Here is a 24,857-nt window from a genome sequence, read left to right on the forward strand (position 1 = left end):
TAAAAACTATTTTATTTTTAATTGGAGGATAATTACTAAACAATATTGTAATGGTTTCTGCCTACATCAGCATGAATCAGCCATGGGTATACATATGTCCCCTCCCTCTTAAATCTCCTTCCCACCTCCTTCCCCATCCCACCCCTCTACGTTGTCACAAAGCACTGGTTTTGAGTTCCCTGTGTTATACAGCAAATTCCCACCAGCTATCTGTTTTACATATGGTAATGCATAAGGCAATGGCACTCCACTCCAGTACTCTTGCCTGGAAAATCCCATGGACGGAGGGGCCTGATGGGCTGCAGTCCATGGGGTCGCTAGGAGTCAGACATGACTGAGCGACTTCACTTTCACTTTTCACTTTCATGCATTGGAGAAGGAAATGGCAACCCACTCCAGTGTTCTTGCCTGGAGAATCCCAGGGACGGGGGAGCCTGGTGGGCTGCCGTCTATGGGGTCGCACAGAGTTGGACATGACTGAAGTGACTTAGCAGCAGCAGTAGCAGCAATGCATATGTTTACCCTCTCAAATAATTCCACCTTCTCCCTCCCTCACTGTGTCCAAACGTGTTCTCTATGTCTGCATCTCCACTGCTGCCCTGAAGATAGATTCATTAGTGTTAAGTGTCCTTTTATGCAAAGATTTCAAAATAATGTACATCTCTCAAAATGTTTAACATTTATCAGGAATTACATATTTTCAATCTTTATGCTGTTACCATGTGGCAGTCCCCACAGGCGAGCTGATAAACAGAAGTGCTTGTCACTCTTTTTGATGTATATGGGGAAATTCATCTTGACTTATGCAGATTATTCCAGGTAGTTGGGAATGCTTCTTTGGCATACAGTAAGGTTGTCCTGATGTTAAAGAAATTGGAAAAAGCATCAGAGAGTGGCTGGCATAAGATATGGAACTTAAGTGACAGGACTACAACAAGTGGAAATGAGGAGGTATTATACAGAAAGAGGGAAGTCACGGAGATAAGAAATCAGATGTGTTGTGGGGGAAGAGCCCATGGTCCCATTCATCTGGAGAGTGAGGTACAGGAGTCGGCCTTGGGAGCCAGTTCTTGGCACCAGTGTGGATGTTCTCATGATGAAGCAGCAGTCAGGCTCCTTCAAGGAGTTTTTTATGTAGCAGGCGTTGACAAGAGGAAAGCAGAAAGGAAGAAGTTGGAAGATGCCAAGTGTTGACTACAGCTGGCAAATGGGTGTGATTGAGACCAAAATTATTAACATATGACTACTGCCAGCCTTCACCATCACTGACTGGCTCAAGAAGAATCTTACTTTTTTATGTCATTTCTTCCCTTTCTCCACCCACAGAGCAGGGCCGTTCCTTGTCAGTTCCATTCTTTAGAGTCTCACCATCTAGAATGGAAAGTTGACAAAAGAGTACATAATCAGAGAGGCAGAAGAGGGCCTGTGCCATTGTTACTGGAATATAAAGGAAGACAACAAGCTTCAGGAAAACCCAGTACACAAGCTGAAAACAGCTTTTTTTTCTTCCTTTTTTTTTTTAAATTCTAAGCACAGTTAGGTAATCAGAACCAGAAGGTTAAGGAACATTGTCTGCAGGGGGTAGCTCAGGACCATTATAATTTGGACATAAATATAATTTATATTCATTGGTTAGGGGGATTGGGGCTATTATGGTAGTTATAAATAACAGACTGGGAGATTTTGCTTAATTAGACAAAGATTAGGGGGACGTTGAGGGCTCCTGAACAAGGCAGTGATGTGATTAGTATTCTTCTTTAGGAAGAATTATTTAGCAGCTTTATCCACATAAATGAAAGAGGAAAAATAATGAAGACAAGTGAAATCTGATAGGAGGCTTTGCAATATGCCAGGTTAAGGATAGGATGGTGAGGAGTAAAAGGGGAGAGAGGGGATAGAAAAGAAAAGATGGCAAGGTATTTGGAAAGCAAACAGCACCATTATGAGAGGCAAAGTAAAAGACATAACAATTTGATGTTTGAGGCCTTAGGAACTGAAAGAATAGAAGTGCCATTAACAGAAATGAGGATACCAGAAGGAAAAGCTGACTTCAGGGTAGAAATAATTAGCTCAATTTTACATGCGTTGTTTTTGACATGTATCTGGGTGAGAATGTCTCCTGGACAACTGTAAATGTAAGCTCAGAGAAGAAAGGCCTGCAGCTGTCTCTCAGCTTTCCCCATAGTATCTCTGAAGCCCAGAGTACAGCAGGTGACCAATAAACACTGCTGAATAAATGAAGACTGAGTGAAAGTCTACCAGTGCTCTGAGTTCTTATGATACATGACTGCAGTTTTCTCATGATTATTTCTCTTTATTTACAGATTCGGCTTTATACATATGCATCTTAGATCTCCATTTCCAGAGTGCCCTCAATACTTATTTGTTGAATTAATGTTAGCAGCTGCTCTTTTAGTTTAGACACAACCCCATTCACAATTCTAATCTCCCTTTAGTATATTCAAAGAAGGGAAAACTCATTAAATGCAATATTAATAAAAATAGATAAATATACATATCCATAGTACTTATTTTAAGGAAAAAGCAACACATAGAAGTAACTACAGGTGAAAGTGAAACTATTAGTCACTTAGTTGTTTCTGACTCTTTGTGGCCCCATGGACTGTAGGTCACCAGGCTTCTCTGTCCGTGGGATTTCCTGGGCAAAAATACTGGAGCGGGTTGCCATTTTCTTCTTGAGGGGATCTTCCCAACCCAGGGATTGAACCTGTATCTCCTGTGTTACAGGCAGATTCTTTACTGTCTGAGCCACTAGGGAAGCCCAGGTATTAATAACTAGTCATTTCAACACTTGGTTATTCTATTTGGTTAATAGCTTACCTGAAGTTGTCAAAAATTACATTTCTTTCCAACCACAAGGAGCCTGAAAATGACCTTTGGGCAACAACTTGGAAATGATTGTTTAAAAGGTAAATATGTTTTAATTTCATAAGTGGGTAGAGCTTTCCCATACTCAGCAGTTAACACATGACTCGTGACTCCATGGCACAAATTTGTAGAGCAAAGTGTGTGCAGGTTCAGTTGTGTACGATTCTTTGGACCCCAAGGACTGGAGCCCACCAGGCTCCTCTACGGAATTTTCCAGGCAAAGAATACTGGAGTGCGTTGCCATTTCCTACTCCAGGAGATCTTCCCGACCCAGGGATAGAACCCACATCTTCTGCATCTCCTATACTGGAGGCAGATTCTTTACCACTGTGCCGCCTGGGAAGAGCAAATAAGGATCACAAAACTGACTATCTTACAAGGCTCCTGGGATGTAAACTTTCCCCAAGGTCTTCTCTCTCTCCTCCTGCAGTGTGTGAGGGGCTTTATAAGGAACATGGTGCTTCTATTTCAGAAAAATGGCACATCCTATTTTAAAAGATTTGACAGTATATGAACAGTATATATAATATATTTATACTTAAAGGGTCTCTTTGGTCATTTGGATGATTCACTAGAGATGTTCCTGATAAGTATGGTTTACTAGAAAAATATAAATTCAAATTTTTAGTCTTCAGTGATTTCCCTCCCACCCCCACCCCTTGGGCTGAGATGGCTTCATGAAAGTTAATTAAAAAAAAAAAGGCAAACCTTGAAAACATCTGGTGTTGAGTTCAGAAATTAGAACCAGATATGCTTCCTTATCCGTATTTCAGTTCACATAAGTAGCCTGCCAGAATTGTGAAAGGAAAAAGGTTTATTAATCTGATTTTTGTCTTGTTTTTGAAAAATAATAGAAATATTTTAATGCTCAAAGTAGTTATGGGTCTTTTTTTAAGAAGTATATAAACCATCCCTGAATATACATTAGAAATATTAGAATTAATATAAATTTTAGATAATAGCATTATAATAATTCACATTCAAAGGATTTACCAAGGGAATCCTCTAAATCACAAGAGCCAAACAGTATAAAGGGCTCATAGACTGCTTTAAAAGCAGTTTTTCAAATAATTTACAGTATATAGATTCCCAAATAAAAACTGAGAAAGCAAATAACTATTTAATTTCATTATTTTTTGAGCATTAGTAGACATCCCATTCAGAAAGCCATCATAAAAGAACAGCTAGAATTTTTGTTTTCTAAAACTTCAACAATAATCATTATCATTAAAAGAATAATTACAGATATGCACAGAAACATTGGGAAAGATATTGATAGAATTCTAAGCTGGTGTTTAAAGTTTACCAAGCACTATGCAGTTTATTTTATTTTACATTTATAGTAAGCTTAAATTAAACGAAGCACATATTATTTCCATTTAACAGATGTTAAAATTGAAATCTTCAAACACAATGTGTTACAGTTACTTTTGTAGAGCCTATAAGTACCAGAACCTAGAATATGTCTACCTTAGAGCTTTTTCTATTACATATTATCTTTCTGCATGATGAAAATCCAACAAACTGTATCTCTAATTGGTTGGCATTAGAAAGCTAGCTTTTAACTGCACTCAATTCTAGAAAAATCAACCTGAGTGAAACATCAGCTTTAAAAAAAGAAACGTATTAACACTGTACTTGAAATATCTGTGTGGTAAGGAATTCATTAGATCAGAAATTCATTGCTTTGACAAGATATCTTTATTAATGGATTTTTCCAATTGATTTTTTAAATATGATTTTTTTATTATCAGCATAATTTTTTAGTTAATTTTTTAAATGGTGTATACTTGATTTACAATGTTGTTAGTTTGTGCTGTATAGCAAGGTGAGTCTGTGATACATATATCCACTCTTTTTTAGATTCTATTTGCATACAAGTCATTACACAGTATTGAATACAGAGTTCCCTGTGCTATTCAGTAGGTTCTTAATAGTTACCTATTCTATCTATATCTATTCTACCCTAAATAAAGTAGTGTGTATATGTCAATTTCAATCTCCCAATTTATCCCTCTTCTCCCTTTCCCTGTTGGTAGCCATAGGTTTGTTTCCTTCAACTGTAACTCAACTTTTGTCTTGTAAATAGATTCATTTGTAATATTTCTTTAGATTTCACATATAAATGATATCATATGATATTTGTCTTTTTCTGTCTGACTTCACTCAGTATGACAATCTCTGTGTCCATGTTGCTACAAATGGCATTATGGCATTCTTTCTTTATGACTAAGTAATACTCCATGGTATATATGTACCACATCTTCTTTATTCATTCTTTTATCAATAGACATTTAGGTAGCTTCCATGTAAATTGTAAATAGTGCTACAGTGAACATTGGGATACATGTATCCTTTCGAATTATGGTTTCTCCAGTTACATGCCCAAGAGTAAGATTGCTGGATCATATGCTAGCTTTATTGTTAGTTTCTAAATTTATCTCCATACTGTTCTCCATAGTGTCTATACCAATTTACATTTCCACCAACAGTGTTGGAGGGTTCCCTTTTCTCCACACCCTCTCTAGCATTCATTCTTGTAGATGTTTTTAAATATGATTTTTACTCTCTACTTTTTCAGTTGTTTTACATGTAAGTTTGTCCATAATCTTTCCATTTCAAGCAATTATACATTATAAAAATATGTCCTTTGTTCATTCAAATGTACAAAAAGATTAAAAGTGTCTAATGCATATGCTACATGAGTCTGATTTATTTTTCTTTTGTGGGGGGAGGTGAGAAGCCATCTTTTAAATTCTGCTCTACATCTTACAAAGGAGAACATTGAAATGGAATGTTTTCCTTTTTTAAAATAGTGTTTTTCCTGGTGGTACAGCTCTTGGCTATTCTGTCAAAGTCTGGTCCAAAGTCTTATTCCAGTACCAGATTATCAAGTTTTCCAAAATCAGCATAAACCCGGGAACATTTTGCCTTTTTCTTACTCCCTCCCTAATTAATAGCAACAACAATAATAATAATAGATGTCTTCCATTGTTATAATTTAGTGTTTCTGGATGTGGAAATGTAGTAAGGAGGAATGAGAAATTTGTGATATAATGATAATGCATGCTTTTCTATACTTCATAGTAAATACAATTGGACTGACTCCTCAAAACCCATGACATAGACAGTGAAATTTGTATTCTTTCCATCCTAAAGAAATAAAAGTAGGGACTCAGAGAAGATAAATAAAATGTGCAAGCTGATATAGCCAGTAAATGGCAGAGTGGATTTAGAATCCAAGCATCTCTACTCTGCTACTGGTTTGCAATGTTTACACAATCAAATTCTCTAATTCTGAAGCTACATTCACTTTGAATAGCCAGATAAGACAAGTGCAGACCAGTCTGAAATTCAGAAGCTCTGAATTCCTGTCTCCACCCTAACTTGGAATTCTCAGGAAACATGGCATCACAATTAAGGGCACGGGTTCCAGAGGCACCTAGACCTAACTTTACATTCCCATTCCTCCATTACCACCTCAAGGAAGCTTCACAAGTTAGTTTCTCCAAGCCTTAAGTTCCTCATCTGTAAAACAAAGACTGTTATGAAACTTAAATACAATAACAAATGTAAAGTCTTGGCCACAATAAGTGTTGCATAAATCATTGCTACTAGCACTTCACTTTATGCTGATTTCTCTTTTCCCAATTTTATTTATATATATATATATATATATATATACACGCACACACACACACACACACTTTTGGAGGAAAGTGAAAACCCATATAGGTTTCATTGTGCACAAATGCTGACCACACACAGAGAGCTCTCCTCTAGGCACTTACATTTTAACTCTTAGACACCTTGGAATTATTGCACAGGTTCTTGAATGTAGATGTACATGAAGAATTTCTTTGAATTGAAAAAGTAGTATGTCTTACAGACCTACGTGACCATTTCTTTTATCTCTAGGCTTTTTATCTCATAATAAATACATTGAAAATTTACTAAAAAGCTTTACTGAATTCCAGTATAGAATTTCCTGATGAACAAATAGAGTATCAGCATAATTATAGATGGGATTGGAAAGCACTGCTTTGTGAAAAAATACTTAACGTTATTCAAAAGGGAATAAACACTGGCTTTCAAACTTCAGTCAACCTGAATTTATAAGTATTTCTAAAATCAGGTAGTCTAATTTGATATTGATTCCTTGAGGATAGAGGATTCCATTTCATTTATGGATCAGATTCATTTCTTTAAATGTATCCTAACAACTAAATATGGATCAGGTTTGGTGAAATAATCATATTCAAAAGCTGAGTGTGAAAGAATTGATGCTTTTGAACTGTGGTGTTGGAGAAGACTCTTGAGAGTCCTTTGGACTGCAAGGAGATCCAAGCAGTCCATTCTAAAGATCAGTCCTGGGTGTTCTTTGGAAGGAATGATGCTAAAGCTGAAACTCCAGTACTTTGGCCACCTGATGCAAAGAGTTGACTCATTGGAAAAGACTCTGATGCTGGGAGGGATTGGGGGCAGGAGGAGAAGGGGACTACAGAGGATGAGATGGCTGGATGGCATCACTGACTCAATGGACATGAGTCTGGGTGAACTCTGGGAGATGGTGGTGGACACGGAGGCCTGGCATGCTGTGATTCATGGGGTCGCAAAGAGTCGGACACAACTGAGCAACTGAACTGACTGAACAATGAATACCCTGTTTTTTCCTTGCTCTTTTTAATTCTGTTGTCATTCCAAAAATATAGGGTTGAAATACAGTAGCAATAAATGTGATGGTGAGAAACTCAAGTATAATTTCAAGGGATTAATTCAAACATACCTCAAGACCTTTGTAAGAATATTAGTTGGTGGTGATTGCATTAATATACTTGTGTACATAAATTCAGAGTGTTTCTGTATCACTTACCATGTTCTCAGTAACAAGGAATTGGCAAGGAAATGGTGACCCACTCCAGTACTCTTGCCTGGAAAATCCCATGGATGGAGAAGCCTGGTAGGCTGCAGTCCATGGGGTCACTAAGAGTTGGACACAACTGAGTGACTTCACTTTCTCTTTTCACTTTCATGTATGGAGAAGGAAATGGCAACCCACTCCAGTGTTCTTGCCTGGAGAATCTCAGAGACGGTGGAGCCTGGTGGGCTGCCGTCTATGGGGTCGCACAGAGTCAGGCATGACTGAAGCGACTTAGCAGCAGCAGTAACAAGGAATAAGGTTCAAAATGGATTATACATTAAGGAAAATACTGGCTTTCATAGCTGGAAGTTCCGGGGTTAAGATGAACCTTGAAGGAGGCTTTGTCCAGTGGTTCTGGTTGGGTTCCACCTCCCTGGTGGCTCAGTTGGTAAAGAATACACCTGCAATGTGGGAGACCTGGGTTCAATCCCTGGGTTGGGAAGATCCCCTAGAGAAGGGAAAGGCTACCCACTCCAGTATTCTGGTCTGGACATGACTGAGCAACTTCCACTTTCACGGTTCTCTTAGCTGTGTCCCACTCCCTACATAACATGATCCTCAGGACGGAGCAGAATAGCATCAGAAGATACAAGCCGCACAACAATAAATGACCACAGCCTAGAGAAGAAAAAAATAGCTTTCAGAACTCTTCCATAAAAGAGAGGGAACTTCTTTCCTAATCTCCCTTCAAAGGTGTTTGGCTATAATTGAGTTGCATGCTCATTTGTATACCAGTGTTTGAGGTGGTAGAGTAATGGAATTATGGCCATGCAGTATAAACTGCCCCTGAGGTTCTTGGCTGCATAATAAAAGGGTAATGAATACACAAAATTGGGATTCTCTTGGGAAGAAATAAGTAGAGAACGCGTACTTCTACATAGGCAACCATCAGTATCTTCTACCTCTTACAGGCAGATTCTTTACCATCTGAGCCACCAGGGAAGCCTCTTCCAATATCTACCCATTTGTTTTTTTAAGAGGTATTAACTGAGATAGTTAAGATCCTGAAACATAAATATTCCTTCTGATATACACTTGGAAGAAAACTACAAATGTTTTAAGTATTAAATAAATTGGCTTGAGCTATGAAATTCTTATACTGCTGGCAAGCAACCATGTCACAAGGCATGGACAAGATTAAACTTTAATGGATAACTGGGATAAGTCCAAGTAAAGGAAAGGAGGCCTCTGCAAATATGTTTCATGCTCATATAAGGATGTATATCGCCTCTTAAAAATATAAACCAGAAGATTTCATGCAAGCTAGCATTAAAGAGGAAAAACAAGTTTTCTCATGGAAAGCACTCAGCTTTGGGATAGGCACCCAACAACGAGATGGTATTAAGATTCATATAATGCCAGCTACTACTATGGTCTGAGATTAATTTTAACCAGTGATCTGTTCAGAACCCAGTAACAAACAATACTTCCTTGGAAATGAGATTTTATTTACAAAGAGATTTATATATGACAATATTCACCATGATTTTTTTTAATGAAAAATAAGGATTTTCAGAGTCTAATAAAACCAAGAGGAAGACAAAGATTTTCTGGAAATGCTGTTTTGGAGTGCTGACTGCATCAACGTACAAAATGTGTATTTTTATTTTTAGAATTTATTTTTACTCATGCCTTATAATTGTTCTTAAAACAATTACAAATCTCTTTCCAAAGAAGAAATTGTGCTCTTCTCTAAAACTAATTTAACTTTGAAAAATACTTTATATTAACTGAGTATTTAAGTATTTATAAAATGGATAGTATATCCAGAAAGAATTAAAATACATAGTTCCTGCCCTCAAAGAACTTAAAACTTATTTGAGGACATCAGTCTAAAATATAAGAAGCAATAGCCAAGAAAATATAGCATGTAGTTAATTGTGCATCAGGGCACAGTGATATAGAAAAGACTGGATGAAGAATATCATACCAAAATTACAGAAGCCTTACTAACATCATACTAACATCTCTCGGAATATTCACCATGTACCAAATGTGTTTAATAGCTTACCATTTAATCCCACTACAACCCTATACATTGCAATCATTAGCATCAATATTTTACAGACAAATGAACTGAGGCTTAGAGAGATTCACTTGCCCACGTTGAAAAGTTAGTAAAAAGCAGAACTGGGAAATGAACCCATATAGTCAAATCCTACCATGTGATTGCTTAGCTACTAAGGTATTCTGCCTTCATGGAATAAGACAAACTCAATGAGCGTTTTGAAGACTTAGTGGTCCTTCTAAATGAAGGAGGATGGAGAGAGGTATTTTAAGAAGGAGGAGCAAAACCAGTGAGGGCATAGTCGCTGGAGTGTCCATGGTACGTTTTAAGGCCCTTAAAAGAAACTGCCCAAACAGAATCCAAAGTTTGAACAACATTGAACGTGAAGACAAAATTGGACAAATTCAGTGGAGTTGGGTTACAGAGATTACAAAGGCATTGACGAGTTTTACAAAACAATTTTTCAGTTTTTTTTTTTCAATATAAAATAACTGTTTGAACTCTTTCATCTCCTCTCTGTCTCATCCTCAGCTGCATCTTCAAATTCCAAAAGACTTGAAATAAATCATGGGAGACCACCCAACATCTTTCAGACCTTTAGATTAAACTCAAAAGCACAGAAGTGTTCTTAATAGCTAAAAGGTTAATGCTTTTCAATCCTGGATCAGCCGACTCTAAGGAGACAACAAGAGACATCCTGGTGACCTGGAAATCCCACAGGCCCCCCCAAGTGACCTCCCAGGGGTACTTCTCCACATTCCATATACTTGGCAGTCTGGTCTCACCCTGTCAGTCTGAAATGGAATGCAGTCTCACACCCTGTCAGAACAGAGGTTTTCCTACACTGAAGTGAAAATAGTTCCAACCCTGGAACAGCTTATACATGCATGTTTATAAACATGTGGTTAATCTCTGGGAGAAAACACAAAAACTGGCCATTGTGATTGCCGCAGGGAAAGATAGTTGGGTAACTGGGAAACATTCAAAGAAACTTACTTTCCATCTCCCTACCTACCCCTTGACTTCTCTTTGAAGGCTATACATGTATTATTGTGTATTTGAAAATATGTTTATTGCAAATGAATTAACTTTCTAGTGGCTTTTTTTGCCTGTCCCACAATGCACTCAAAACATCATTGCCAGCCAGTTCCCCAAGGCACAGCTCTTATCACTCCCGGCCCCTAGTCACAAACCTTCAATGCATGCCCACCACTAATAATGAGTTCCCAAGGTTCACAAGAATTGATTTCCTGATATAATTTATGTTTCACACCACATTTTGAAGTAGGTTATGCCTCATATGACAAGTAGTAGTATGGCGTGTAGTGAATTTTAAAAATTTATTCATGGCTACACAGCTAACTGGTCATACTGCTGAGACTTGGCCCTGGAATACATGCCTCTTTCTATGATATCATACAGTTTCTTACATACAATATATTAAATTAAATCAAAACACTTTAGCCTACCATTGATTTCCAACCTTCCTGAGAAGTTTTCTCAGGCAAATCCCTAACATCTATCCTTTGCTCCAGGGAAACTGGTACTTAAACACGGGTTCCTCAAATATCCCTCACTCAGCTCTCACTGTACCTTTCCTTGTTTTCTTTCTGGTCCTTTAGAATGTCTCCCCACTTCATTTGTCACTTATGAAAATCTTCCACAGTTAACCACAAGTGGTCCTCCTCAAGGCACCTTTCCTGAATTCCCCCAGTTCTCAACTCTTCTCTTCTCCATACTTTATTGCACCACTCACAAACTACATGTTAGTCTTAAATTATAATTAACTTGGTGTTTGTCTTAACCTAACTAAAAACTATAAACATTGAGAGGAAAGATTATGGCTCTCCATGTTCATTTTCCCAAATATCTAGGAAACTAGTTTCACTTATTAGAGCCTCAGAAACATTTGTTGAATTCAGTTTGCTAACTGATACTCTGGAACACCAGGGGTGCATTGTAAGATGAAGCAGACTTTGGCAAGAACCCAGAAACTGATTTTACGGTAGAGATCGTGAACTGGTGATCTGTGACACTCTGAAAGACGTGTGTGTTGTTAGCACAGAGTCATTTCTTTTGAGGGTTTAATTTTTTATTTGCATTATTTTCCAGCATTAAAAGCAGAAGATCTCATGTGAAAATCTAAATTTCTAAGTTTTAAAAAAATGGGAAAATCTAGCAAGACAGAGTCTGTCCTACCACATGAACAATTAGCTAGAATTAGTAAAACCTGCCCGTTTTCATGATGATATAGGCTGTCTGGTGTACCAAAGCCCACCCACCATTCATGGTTGTCTTACACTGAGGGAGCTATACTAATTTGTGATGCCTGTTGGATGCTATATATTCACATTTGCAATTCCTATTTGAAATGGTGATGCTTTTTCCTTCAGAAAAGAGTCCCTAAGTCTCATTAACTCTACAGAGAGCTCTGTACCTCTTTCAAGAATGGCCTGGTGAAAGAGATTTTCTCAACCATCTTTGAAAGAGTAATTTATCCTCCTCATGTAGGAAAGCCTCAATTAGAAGTTAAGTCAGGGGACTTCCCTGATGATCCAGTGGCTAAGACTCTGTTCTCCCAATGCCTAGGGCCCAAGTTGGATCCCCAGTTGGGGAACTAGTCTCCACACGCTGAAACTAAGAGTTTGCATGCCATAACTAAAGATCTTGCATGCTGCAAGTCAGACCTGGCACAGACAAATAAATAAATTTGTTAAAGATTTATTTATTGAAATTGGAGGATAATTACCTTATAATATTGTGATGGCCTCTGCCATACATCAACTGAATTGGCCATAGGCATACATGTGTCCCTTCCCTCCTGAACCCCCCCTCCCACCTCCCTCCCCACCCTATCCCTCAAGGTTGTCACAGAGCACCAGCTTTGGGTTCCCTGCTTTATACCTCAAACTCCCGCTGGCTATCTATTTTACAAATGGTAATGTATATGTTTTAATGGTATTCTCTCAAATCATCCCACCCTCTCAATATTTTAAAAGCAGTTAAGTCAGTTGTTACATTTGGGTATATTAATGGAAATAGAGAAAAATTCTATACAAAAAAACAAAATGTCATTTGAACTACAGACGTCACACTGAGACATGGCCAGGGGAGCGACCTACTAGTGACCCATAAGCAGGGAGTAGAACACTATGCAAGTGACAGAATTCCATAGCAAGGAGGGATCTGAAGAAAGGCAATCCAATGCTTTTATTATATTTTTTCCCCATAACTTTTTTTCCCCCTCAAGTTCTTTGTGCCTGTTATCACCTGTATGCTTACAAGCATATTAACACAACAAATAAATGAATAACAGGCAAATAGCAATAGGAGAACTCAGAAATATGATCTCTTTATCATTTTTACTTTTTTTTAAATTTTATTTAACCTTACAATATTGTATTGGTTTTGCCATATATCAAAATGAATCTGCCACAGGTATACATGTGTTTCCCATCCGGAACCCTCCTCCCTCCCCATACCATTCCTCTGGGTCGTCCCAGTGCACCAGCCCCAAGCATCCAGTATCGTGCATCGAACCTGGACTGGCGACTCGTTTCATATATGATATTATACATATTTCAATGCCATTCTCCCAAATCATCCCACCCTCGCCCTCTCCCACAGAGTCCAAAAGACTGTTCATATACATCAGTGTCTCTTTTGCTGTCTCGTATACATGGTTATTGTTACCATCTTTCTAAATTCCATATATATGCATTAGTATACTATATTGATGTATTTCTTTCTGGCTTACTTCACTCTGTATAATAGGCTCCAGTTTCATCCATCTCATTAGAACTGATTCAAATGTATTCTTTTTAATGGCTGAGTAATACTCCATTGTGTATATGTACCACAACTTTCTTATCCATTCATCTGCTGATGGGCATCTAGGTTGCTTCCATGTCCTGGCTGTTATAAACAGTGCTGTGATGAACACTGGGGTACACGTGTCTCTTTCTCTTCTGGTTTCCTCAGTGTGTACACCCAGCAGTGGGATTGCTGGATCATAAGGCAGTTCTATTTCCAGTTTTTTAAGGAATCTCCACACTGTTCTCCATAGTGGCTGTACTAGTTTGCATTCCCACCAACAGTGTAAGAGGGTTCCCTCTTCTCCACACCCTCTCCAGCATTATTGCTTGTAGACTTTTGGATCGCAGCCATTCTGACTGGCATGAAATGGTACCTCATAGTGGTTTTGATTTGCATTTCTCTGATAATGAGTGATGTTGAGCATCTTTTCATGTGTTTGTTAGCCATCTGTATGTCTTCTTTGGAGAAATGTCTATTTAGTTCTTTGGCCCATTTTTTGATTGGGTCATTTATTTTTCTGAATTGAGCTGTAGGAGTTGCTTGTATATTTTTGAGATTAGTTGTTTGTCTGTTGCTTCATTTGCTATTATTTTCTCCCATTCTGAAGGCTGTCTTTTCACCTTGCTTATAGTTTCCTTTGTTGTGCAGAAGCTTTTAAGTTTAATTAGGTCCCATTTGTTTATTTTTGCTTTTATTTCCAATATTCTGGGAGGTGGGTCATAGAGGATCCTGCTGTGATGTATGTCGGAGAGTGTTTTGCCTATGTTCTCCTCTAGGAGTTTTATAGTTTCTGGTCTTACGTTTAGATCTTTAATCCATTTTGAGTTTATTTTTGTGTATGGTGTTAGAATTTTATGACATTCCTACCAAATTGACTTTTTAAATCTTCAATTCTCCAATGAGGGCAAGCCCCCACTTAAATTTTCACAATTTGTACTTTGAAAGAATTATTTTTCGCATGTTGGGAAAAAATGATGTATTGTAATTTTCCCCCCAATAGTCCTTCATTTTCCCTCTGGGGTAATGCTAATCACATGACAGACTTTTTTTATATTTAAAGATGATAATCATGACCTCCCTGATGACTTAAACGATAAAGATGCTGCCCACAATGAGGCAGACCTGTGTTCTATCCCTGGGTCAGGAAGATCTCCTGGAAAAAGGAAATGGCATCCCACTCCAGTATTCTTGCCTGGAAAATCCCATGCACATAGGAGCCTGGCAGGCTACAGTCCATGAAGTCTCAAAAAAAGAAGATTAGGACATGACTTAGCCAGCAGTTCTTATTAGTCCATGGGGTCGCAAAGAGTCAGACACAACTGATCAACTAACACTTTTACTTTCTTCATCATGTTGCCTCAAAGCCTCCCATTCTTCAGGTGAAACACCTATGGCTTCTGGTTAGTAAGACTCTCTTCATCCCCTGGTTGTTTCTTCTCTCATTATATTCCACCAAATTCTTGGCAGCCCAAGCTGGCCAGAGTATTACAGGTATTATCATGTCCAACAGAGCATAGCAGAGGATATTGAATCATTTCACTGTAATAGCTTTATCTATGCAGTCTTAAAGCTTAATTAGTTATTTCGGCAGCTGCAAATCTCTGTTGACTCACATGCGGTTGCACTCGACTGCAACCCCCAACTTCTGTTAAAGTTCATCTTTACCATCATATACTTCCACAATTGGACACTTGGACTCCATATCTATCCCTATTAAGTCTCATCATGTTTATATTGGCCCATTATTCCAACCTGTCAAGGTTGGATTCGATTCTAGAACTCTCTCTTCTTTATTTCTATCTCTGCAAATCTGATGTGTATGTAGTAAATTCTTCCCTCCAAGTCAGTACAAAATAAGCAGAGTAGGAACAGACTTTGCTTCAGGTCCTCCTTCCTGGTTTCCAGATTCAAGGTGGCCCCTCAATTTTTTTGAGAAGAGCCATTTACCTGTCAATGGCCTACTCAGCTCTGTTGTCAGCTTTCTACCTGTCTTTAAGAATGCTCTGGGAAAAGAATGTTCGAGTGCACATGCATGCACATAGATATATACTTTCCTTGGGAGAGGATTCATAACTTCCACCAGAGCTTCAGAAAGTTTCCTGACATAAAAAATATTAAGAAACATTAACTTTGTAAATTCTCTGAACACCCAATATATTAAAATATCTATTTTTTAAATCTCTAATGATCATTTTTTATTGAGTGCCTATTGTGTGCCAGGAGAGCTCTAACTATTGAGATTTTTAGAACACAACAGACCAATCCCCTGCCTTCATGGTGTTTACATTCTAGTGAGGCAGAACACTAGACCATAATGACCAAGAGTAATAAGGAAGCCAGTAGTATGTTTAATACTGATAAATGCCAAGGAACAAAAATAATGTAGTGGATATGAAGTGTTGAGCAAGAAGACTCCCTCACTGAGATGACATTTGTATTAATACAGCAGCAAATGTGAGGCACCCTGTTAGACCGGACACTTAGTCTACCCATGAGCAGCAAAGCTGCAACAGAGTAAGCCAGGGGAAATAGTGGAGATGATTTGGGAGAGGATTGTGGGTGGGGAAGCCAGAATGGTCCTCCAACATAGGTTGCGGGGAGAGGGATTCCCCCTCGGGTGCATTTGGAAATGTAGGGGAGAGGTGTTTTTAGTTGTTACAATGACTCAGGGACCCTACTGACACTTAAGGGGCACAGAGACACTCTGTAGGGTTGTTTTGTATGGTGGGAAACTGTTTTGCCTCCAATGCCAACAACATCCCATTGAGAGACCCCAAGTAACTTTAGCCGTTGTATAAACTCTGGACTTTACTCTGAATGAGATGGGAAGCCATTAGAGATCTCAGTGAAGAAGAATGAATGGTCTAATGCGTTTCTCAAGGCTCAACCTAGCCATCCTGTTGGAGATGAAGGAGACCACGGCAGAAGCACAGAGATCAGTTCAGAGATTGTCACAATAATCCACGTAAATGATGATGGCTGGACCAGGGAGGTAGGAAGGAGGAGATGACAATTGGTTGGATTCTGAGTAAATACTTAAGATTGACAGGTATTGCTGATGCAATAGAAGTGGTATGAGAGAGAAAGAGAAGAGGATGAATCCAAAATTTTAGGCCTGATAAGAATCTATCAGTTGGAAGGATAGACCTGTCATTTGTAGTTGTGATGGAGCACAACTTTAGTTGGAAGTGAAGTATTAGGAAGAAGGCCACATGACATAGCCACTTAGACTGATGGATGAATGCAAATATATGAGTATGTATTGTATGTAGATACAGTTACAGAGAGATAAAGATACAGATATGAGAACTGACATAGACAAAATATAGAGGTAGAGACAGAAAGAAATCTAAAAGAGACCAAAAATGTTAACACCAGCTATCTCTAGTTGTTTTAGATTTAATCTGCAGGTTTTTCTTTTACACATTTCCTAGATTAATTACATTAAGCATGTCTTAATTTTGTGAAATGTAAAACCTTTGAATATCTGCAACACCACTTCATACAGCTTATTTATGAAAGCAACAGAGATCTGCTTCGATTTTTCTTTTCTGTGGACTCGGCCCCTCTTCCTCCAACTGCTTACTCATCAGTTAGCAATGGACTCCCTGCTTGCGAGGCCACTTGTCAGGATTTAAAATCTTAGCCTTACTCTACTGTGGTCATTATAAGCATGCAAGACATTTCCAGACCCCCAAGATTTTCATTCTGAGGAGAAATGAGGGAATTGTTAGCAGCTGAATCCTCTTTGAAAGAGCAAGCCACACAGATTTATAGAGCTTTAGGGGATCGTACGAGGAGCAAAACAATTGTCACTCAGGTCCCCTTTCCTGGCAGCCCCTCAAAGCTTACCAAGTGAGAACAAGAGTGCCCAGCTGCCCTGAACAGCCAGAGAGAGTGAAATTTAAAACTCGAATTGCTTCTCTCTTCTCATTATGTATTATTTGTCAATCATGGATAAAAAGTGGTTTTTGCCCTCCAGCCGCTAGCCCTGGGGCGCACATATCACTCAGCAGTGCCACTTTCTTCTGGAACATTGCAAGAAAAATCAGTGATTACACCTTTCGTTGAAAGGAAGTGTGGTCTTTTGTCCTTTTTTTTTTTTTTTCTTTTTTCATTTTAACCTGATGGTTTAAACTAAGAAGGCAAGTCACTTAGAAAAAAAATTAGTAAACTTGGTTGTTATGGTGGTAGACATCTTAAATATGGAAATAATGTCTATTAGTACACAGATGCTTTCCTCTTTCCTATTGGAGCCAACATGTCTGAAAAGTACTTGATGGCTACAGCCTAGTGGGAGAGGGAGATTGTACTCCTTTGTACCAGACCTTGCAAATAAGCAATAAAATGCACATTATCAAAATGCAGACTTTTAAAAATAGATTCATTTTGATGCCCACCTTTCAAGATTGTTTTACGACATCAAAACACATTGCCCTCATTTGTACGTTTCACTCATGTGACAATGGAGCCCTTTTTAAAATTTTTTCACACCATTTAGGACTCAGTAACTTTTTATTGTACTGTATAGGGAGTGACGATATGAAGCTTAGATATATTTTCAGTTGCTATGATAAATATACATTAAGCCATACTGCACACAGCTTTCTGTCTAATATTCTTAAACAATGTACCAAAACATCACCTCAGTTATTCAAGCACATTCTAATAGGAAACATCAGCATCTCTTTGTGTCTAAAATTTGCACCTTTGACTTGTATAAAGGAGAAAAGTCCCAATACAGCAATGCTGAAGTTTTTAGATTTCTTTAACCAGGAAAAGTGCACTGAAGGCATTAGTAGGCACAGCTCTGATTCTTTTTTAAGTTAAATACCACTCACCAAACAATTCAAAATTCAAAAACTATATGTTTTACAGGTGGATCAAAATGCTAACATAATTGATGACCTTCAATGAAACAGATCCTGTTACAGTAAGACAATATTGGCTCCCTACCATTCTTTTCTTTTTGTCATAATTCTATCTAGGAACAGAAATTGATGCCAACTGGAAAAATCCAATCATGGAAGCCCCAGCAGGTTCAGCTTCCCCTTTCATGTTCTAACTTATATGGCAATGTGAGGTGATCACATTGTCATAATTTTTACAGAATGTAAGTCAGGGCAGGAAGGACAATCAATAGTTTGGGCCCACCTACTGCTTCAAGCTTCTTATTTTCTGTGGGCAGGATATGGACCCTGCAGTAAGTTCAGGTTCAAATGGAAGGCACTGAACTGGCTAGGCTTCTGGCCAAAGCTGTGCATTGTCAAGGCATTTCACATGGTTTCCATCTAAAGCTACAGAAGACTGGGGCAAGTCTGTCTGTATGAATGTGTGTGTGCAGATTGCCACCTCGACTGGTTCTGATTTACACCTAATTCTCTCCAGGATCCCTAGAAGTGAACTTTGCTGAACTTCGTACAAGTTCAACTTTTGTAACCAGTCCTGAAATCCCAAAAGTGTTGTCTGGAATTCAATTTCAAAATAAAGACATGTCTTTCCAAGTTACATGTTTCCAACTATTGTTGAGTATTTGGCTCCAATATCTGTCATGTCTAATGCGGTACATTCCTAAATATCTAGGTAGTGTAAGAGAATTGGAACTTAGAGGAACAGCATCATGGAGTGGGTGGTTGCAGAAGATCTAGAGTTTCAAAGTGCGTCTCATTCAAGGAAGCTTCCAAATACCTGAGGATTTTGCAGTGGCCCTTGGCAACAAGTATCTATTAGTTGCTTTTAATGTTCTTCTTTATATCTCTTTTCTCTTCCCAACTAATCCATCAAAACCGAGATAGTAAGTCCAAACTGATGCTTACCCTTGCTCTGTTGATTCTCTGGGTTTTCAATTTTATGCCTTTGTTCTCTTGTCCTTTACCTGAGCTACTTTTCTCTTTTTGCCCTATGTTCATAATCTCACTAATCATAAGGCTCCATTTACAAGCTCTTCATCCATGAAGCCTTGCTTGACCCTATCAACAGGAAATCATCCCCCCTTTATCTGAACTTCCATAACTCTGAATGGCATGGCATCATCATCCTGTATATGTGTGTATATTATCTCCCACACTAGACCGTAAGATGCCTGAGAGCAAGACTATCACTCAATTGTTAGAAAGATGATGGAGTCACTCAAATGACATTCGTTGAAAGAATAATGAATGCATAGATGGATATTCATTCAAATATAAAGTGACAGGAGGACATAAACATAGGCAGCATCATAACAGAAGGCTGCAGGGACAAGAAGCATTTAAAGAGGAAGGACACTTTCAGCGTCCTCCCTGCCTCTGTGTCCTTCAGGTTAATGCCCACTTCACTGCTATGTGAGCCTCAGAAGGAAAAGCACCTCCTGGTCCTCACTCAAAGTTACATCTCCAGCCCCTTCAGCACAATTACTGGTCCATAACAGATACTCAATAAATGTTTGTTTGATTGAATAACATATTGAATTTTTAAAAGCAAAGACTCTTTATATAATGTAAGCCTCTAAGCTAGAGAAGGGAATTTTAGGGACATCAGGAGATGATAAGATTAAAAAAACAAAAACCAAAACCTAAAGCATCTTACGGTAAACCACTAAAAAAATGGTCTCCCAGTTTCTACCTGTCTGACCTTGTCTGAGCCTCCTTGAGCTTTGAGTTCTCTTCCTGTTCAATGTCAAGTTGATGAGGCAGCCACAAGTGATAATCTGTGTAAACTCAACCACTCTCTCATTAGCCCAGAAACAGATTATAAAAACTGATACTGGCTCTTGAGAGTTCTTCTGTAGAGTACTCTCTTATTTCCAGAATGGCTCCAAACTTGATAAGATCCACGCCTTTGGAAGAGAGATTAGCATCAGACCCAGTGGGGATTTTTAATCACATTAAAACAAGATAACATGTTATCTGAGAGAAAATTAATCCTCATTTCTAGGCTGTGTTATTTATGCAACTTGACAGATGGGAATTCTTTTAAATAGTTATCTGGTCCATTTCATTTCACAGGCTTTATTGCCTTGACATCTAAATATCTTTAATTTATAAGCATTCAAATGGTTCTTGATTAAAATAACTAGCAATTTTATTAGTTCTTGCTTCATAAAATAAGTCATATAATCAAACTCCTAAAGATAGCATATTGATATCATATTTCCAATTAGATTTCCAGGTTTATAACATCAGGTACCCAAAGATGACAGCATAAATAAATTCATTTAGCTCAGCACTTACAACTTAATATTAGTTGGAAGAGATCTGCAGAAAATTGCCTGGGATGAAGGAAGGTGGATACATATTTGAGTGAACTTTGTAAAACAAGTAACTGCTTGTTTAAAATTCCTTGCATTTCCAGACAGTTCTTGTGATTTTTGATGGTATCATATCCTATTTCAAAATATGTAAAACCTTTATTTATAGAACCAACTATTCACACCTCTTTTCACAAATGACTTTAAATAGATTCCTCCTGAGTATGATTTCATTAGAAGTGAAAAGGAAAGTTTACAATATTAAACAAATTTTATCTACCTGGTTATGAAAAAATGAAAAGTATAAATGAGATAATAAACAGAGTTTAAGATATTTCAAATACCTTCTACAAATCTAGTAAGTATCATTCATATATCAATTACTTAGCCAGGAAATATTTCTCAATCACTAATATTAAGTAAAGCAAGTATAGGCAAAAGCTATTTAAATCCAGTTATAAGAAAGTTAACATTCCTATATTATATCAAATTACACCCAATGAGTGACTAGTTCTTCTTATTTACTTGGAAAGCTCGTCCCAAAAGCTCTCTGTTATCTGGCTTGTTAATGTTTATAATTGTAGTTATAATAGCAATCAAATTCCTATAAAGTCACTTAAAGCATATTAATATCACATTGTCAATTAAACTACAGTTTTACAATGTCAGGTACCAAAAAGTTAAGAGTATAAACAAATTCATTTAGTTCAAACACTTATTTTACCTTAAAATGTTCTACGTTGTGTGTGATATGAATTCTAGCAAACTACTCATAAGATGAATTCTAATCTTCAAAAACAAACTACAAAGGCCTGCATAATTACATTACTGACTTGGACTAATGCAGTAAAACAGTTTCAGAATTTTGATAAGGAAAGCATTCACTCAATATTTTAGGTAATCATTAATTTTTAACATGAAAACACAAAGCATTACCTCGATGAGTTCAAGCTTAATTGTAGGTTCCAAAATGTTACATTAGTTAAAACATGACAAGCAACCACACAATCAGCATTTCTTTTTTACCCTCACTTACTCATGGAAATACTATGACCAAGCTAAAGCTACGCTATCACATATTCCCCTTTTTGAAAGTTGAAACTGATAAAGTAGGTAGAATAGCATTCTCACTTCATTTTACATATGAGAAATTTGAGACTCAAAGAATCGAAGTTCCTCAAGACCACACAGTTGGTAAATAGCAGACCCAGAGAACCAGATTGGCAGGAAAAAAATTTACCAGCAAAATGAATGAAGCATTTTACACTCAGGTCAGCCAGAACTACCAGTTCTTCATTTCCTATATTTTTCCAAGAACCCTTATTTGCTTTTCTGTGGATCAACCTAATTTGCTTCTACTCTACTCACATGGTAGCATGGCTTATATATGTGATCCATTTATTCCAGTCAGATGTTATTTTTCCATTATCCTTGGATTCAAGTGTTGGTATCCTTACTCAGCTTTTGCTTTTGTAGGTTGTCAGTCAAAGGCCTTATAAATTTTTCTTCCTTTTAAAGTACTGTGTACCTGAGAGAAATTAGAGGAGCAGAAAAAAGTTCAGCCACGTCAAAAACATATCTTAGAGAGAAATTTGCTTTGCATGCTGTCCTTTAACAAACAATCACTTGATTGATACTACCATGTATCTGAATATGACTGACAGAGTCAAAGCCTAACAAGGAAGACATATAATAAGCCAGAGATGACTACACATACCGTGGTATGTGCTCTAATAGAAGCAACGAATTAGAGAGCTTCCAAGAGTAGGTACATAACACTGCGGGAGTTAGGGAAGGGAAATAGGCACGGGACAATTGAAATAACCATTGAAATGTGACGAAATCAGCAAAGAAGTTCAGTCCAGGCAAAGTGGCCCAACCTGATGTGGCACTTTTAAGAATCTGCCCCTTACTGGCATTATAGGATGGTGTTCCACAGAATTTCCCCCCTGCGTGCCCATTTTTACTAAATTTGTCTTCCTGAAAGACCAGTTTTCACCAGCTTTGTATGACTCATCTGCTACTATAACTTGGCCTCCACCAAATCCGCTCAATAAAGGAGACAGTCTGTCTTACACTTTGATCCTAGCAATGGTTTATATCTCAGCATAATTGTGGGGAAACAATTATGGATTACACCGCACTCATTCAACCCAAAGTCTAGCAACTTTCAAGGATCCATAGCTCCTTTAAGCATTTTTCTATCAAGTCTTCCTCTTCCTCCTGGGCAGGACCTGAAAAAATGGTGGAAAATCAAAATATCCTCTGGAGACAGACAAAAGTTGAATATGGCTAAGAATTTTTGAGAAAAAGCAAATACTAGAGCTAGAAAGGTTAAAACAACAAAGTAGTAAAACTTTTCAAGCCCTGAGCAGTAATTAGCTGTCAGGCATCATGTCAAGTGTGTTTTGCATTATCTAATTTAATCCTTCAACTTCCCAGGTGGCTCAATGGTAAAGAATCTGCCTGCCAAGCAGTTTGATCCCTGGGTCAGGAAGACCCCCTGGAGAAGGAAATGGCAACCCATATCAATATTCTTGCCTGGGAAATCACATGGACAGAGAAGCCTGGTGAGCTACAACCCATGGGGTCTCAGAAGAGTCAGACATGACTTCAAAGATAAACAACAACAACAGTTTAATCCTCACAACAATTCATGAGGTAGATCCTGTTACTCTCCCTATTTTACAAATGAAGTAACTGAAATTCAGAGAGGCTCAGTACTTCCTGAAGATCACACAGATGGTAAAAGGACCAGTCAGGCTCCCACTGACACTCCAGAATCCACACTCTTAAGCTATATGCCTCTCAAATATAGGTCATTATATTATATTCATTAGTATGGAATGTGGATTTACAATCCAACGTGACCTATATTTGGAATGAGCCATTGAAGGTTTTTAAGCATGGATGTATTTGGACTTGAATTTTGGAAAGATCATTCTGGGGACATAAGATGGGGTGAAGAGAATGGACAGAGTTCAAAGACCACTGCCGGACCCTGTGGTGATGAGATGAGGCCCTCAACTTGTGTGGTAGCCATTGGCAAGGAAATGACAAGAAATATTTGAGAACTTACCATGTGTGAGTGGATGAGGAAGGGGGATTGAAGAGGATTCCAAAGTCTCTGGTCTAGCTGGCTCTTGGAGGTTGCGAACAGTATCAGCAAAGAGAGAGAACTCAGAAGGAACTGGTTTAAGAGACAAGATGGGGAGTTATATGACAGCCCACCACCAGACACACTTCCCTCTGTGGTCAAGCTTGCTTGTGTTCAGATTGTTCTTCCAAGTCAACTTTATAACTGATTTTTTTTTTTTTTAAGTAACTTTTTTGGAGATCTTTCAAAGAGGGTAAAATCCACAGAGACTAAGAGTCTGGACAGTCTGTTCTGATGGGTCTGGCTTCACTTTCCCTTCCTACTCCATTTTCTAGAATAGTCGTAGGCACTACAAAAAGAATCCACTAACATCATCCAAATGAGCATCTAGGCCCTACAGGAAAAAGCCCACCCAGCAGGTTTTTAATTGCCTCTCCATCTCACCACCCAAACATCCTTGTTATCATCTTCTTTTTTTAATGCCATGACTCATCAGACCACCAGGTAAAAGCCCCAGGTCACCAAGCCAGCAGCCAGGGAGGGCATGGAAAGCGGAGACAATGACTCTTACAGTCTCTTATTTGAAAATGATTTTGTAGCTTACTTTTGCTGAGCAGAAAGCACCTTTTGAGTGGTCCAATTTATTGAGATACCACAAGGATGACACAGTTGAAAATAAGCCTAATATGAAAATATAACTTGGCTTCCCACGTGAAAGGAAACAAAGCTAGTGACATTTCCATAGAGCCAAATATTTCATCACAAGAACGAAAGTCCTCTCTGTCTTAGTTCTAGGTCATGTGTCAATAAGAGGGTTGTTATTTTTTAAACCCCGTGTCATGTGACCCAACTGAATCATCTATAATAATTTTGGGGAGTGAACCAGACAACCAGGACC

General features: G+C 38.1%; 1 long non-coding RNA gene across 1 annotated transcript; it reads right to left on the minus strand.

The window, feature by feature from the left end:
* LOC109562302 (uncharacterized) lies at nt 1-24,465 on the minus strand. The gene is made up of 5 exons (XR_002181161.2): nt 23,942-24,465; nt 22,231-22,390; nt 3,598-3,676; nt 1,291-1,371; nt 1-858 (listed from the first exon to the last, which is right to left on the minus strand). It is a non-coding gene; the product is annotated as an uncharacterized lncRNA (long non-coding RNA).
* Nucleotides 24,466-24,857: the final 392 nt, after the last annotated feature.

Source organism: Bos indicus, chromosome 7 (genome assembly GCF_029378745.1).
Source record: "Bos indicus isolate NIAB-ARS_2022 breed Sahiwal x Tharparkar chromosome 7, NIAB-ARS_B.indTharparkar_mat_pri_1.0, whole genome shotgun sequence".
NCBI classification, from domain to species: Eukaryota; Metazoa; Chordata; class Mammalia; order Artiodactyla; family Bovidae; genus Bos; species Bos indicus.